The sequence below is a fragment of the Arachis ipaensis genome, chromosome B08 (genome assembly GCF_000816755.2).
Source record: "Arachis ipaensis cultivar K30076 chromosome B08, Araip1.1, whole genome shotgun sequence".
NCBI classification, from domain to species: domain Eukaryota; kingdom Viridiplantae; phylum Streptophyta; class Magnoliopsida; order Fabales; family Fabaceae; genus Arachis; species Arachis ipaensis.
The window spans coordinates 129,216,623-129,217,956 of record NC_029792.2 but is presented as its reverse complement, the minus strand read 5'-3'; the positions used below and the strand labels follow the sequence as shown (position 1 = coordinate 129,217,956).

Sequence of the window (1,334 nt, the reverse complement as noted above, 5' to 3'; positions counted from 1 at the left end):
ATTTTAAATTAAATATTTTTTATTAAAATTATAAAAAATTTAAATTTTTAACATATTTTTGTATTTATAGCTTAACCCGTAATAAAATTTATGAGAAATTTATTTGTTTGATATGCTAATTAAAAATTTGACTAGAAACAACTGGAGATCGAAATAGCTGATTTTTTTAAGATTCATTTGAATGTTTTCTATTTTCATTAAAATATTTAGTTTTGATATATTGATAACATAAAATATTTTTATATTATTGGTTAATTAGATTTATGTGTTTATATAATTATTGAAGTAATGAAACTGTAAAATAATAATTATTTTTATGTGGTAATATATAATTAAATAGTTAAATGTCTGATAGTATGTTAAAAGAAAAAAAAATAGAACCAATATTTTGTAGTCAATAATCAATTAAGATTCACTATTTTTTAGAAAAAAAAATGGCTAGCTCTCTTCTGTCTTTTTTAGTTTTTGCTCATTCACCATTTTATTAACTTGTTAACTGATTAATTGCTGGAAAAAAAGTTTGTTTTCTAGCAAAATTAACATTAATTTCATTTTTTATTAATAAATGAGAGAAAAGTCTAATATAATAAATCATGAATTAATTAAATTATTTTTAAATAAAAAAAGAAAAATAATTATTTTAGTTCTTCAGGCCGGGACTAATTTTTTTTGTTATGGAAGAGGGACAGGTGTTGTGCCGGGTTATGGAATGTGAGGGTGCTACACCGAATCGTGGAAAGGAAGAAATCGGACTCTCCGAGTTCTTTGTTTTGAAAATTTTGTAAGCAAATCGAGGGTCCGTTTTGCTTGTATACAAAATTCACATAAGAGAAATCGGACTGTGCGATATGTCTTCATCAAAACGGAAGGTCCGTTTTTTTTGTTAGTTTTTTTTATTTTTATTTCGTTATATTAGTCGCTGGGTCCGATTTCTGCTTGAGAGGAATTTTTTTTTAATTTACAGGAAATCGGAGGGTCCGAGTTCCCATCAGCAACTCGCAAGGTCCGATTACCGTGTTCCTGACAAGACAGCCCGATAAAGCTCCCCTCCTCTCCATATCTGTGTCCTACACTAACGATGCCTCCATAATAAAATTAATTTGCGTCAGGGCGGTCTGAAAAAAGAAAAATTGACTAAAAATTAAAATTTAAACTAGTGTGCTAAGTTACGCAGTTACGCTAACACCAAGCTCAACACATAAAATAGATCAGAATTTGTTTCTAAACGAAAGCGGCCATGTGAACTCGCTTTCTATTTTGATTTCAATTGCTTTTACTTATCGTTTTCTCAAAATAAAGCTATCAAAACAGTGAAACACAATATATGACTTTAT

At 27.9% G+C, this 1,334-nt stretch overlaps 1 long non-coding RNA gene across 2 annotated transcripts in view; it reads left to right on the top strand.

The window, feature by feature from the left end:
• Nucleotides 1–1,328, top strand: part of LOC107613950 — a 2,396-nt gene extending 1,068 nt beyond the window's left edge. The window contains exons 2-3 of one of the 2 annotated variants that reach the window (XR_002353153.1): nt 690–869; nt 965–1,328. This is a non-coding gene — a long non-coding RNA (uncharacterized LOC107613950). Of the gene's footprint in view, nt 1–681; nt 870–964 lie in introns of both variants that reach the window. The other variant, XR_002353152.1, reaches the window with a different exon arrangement.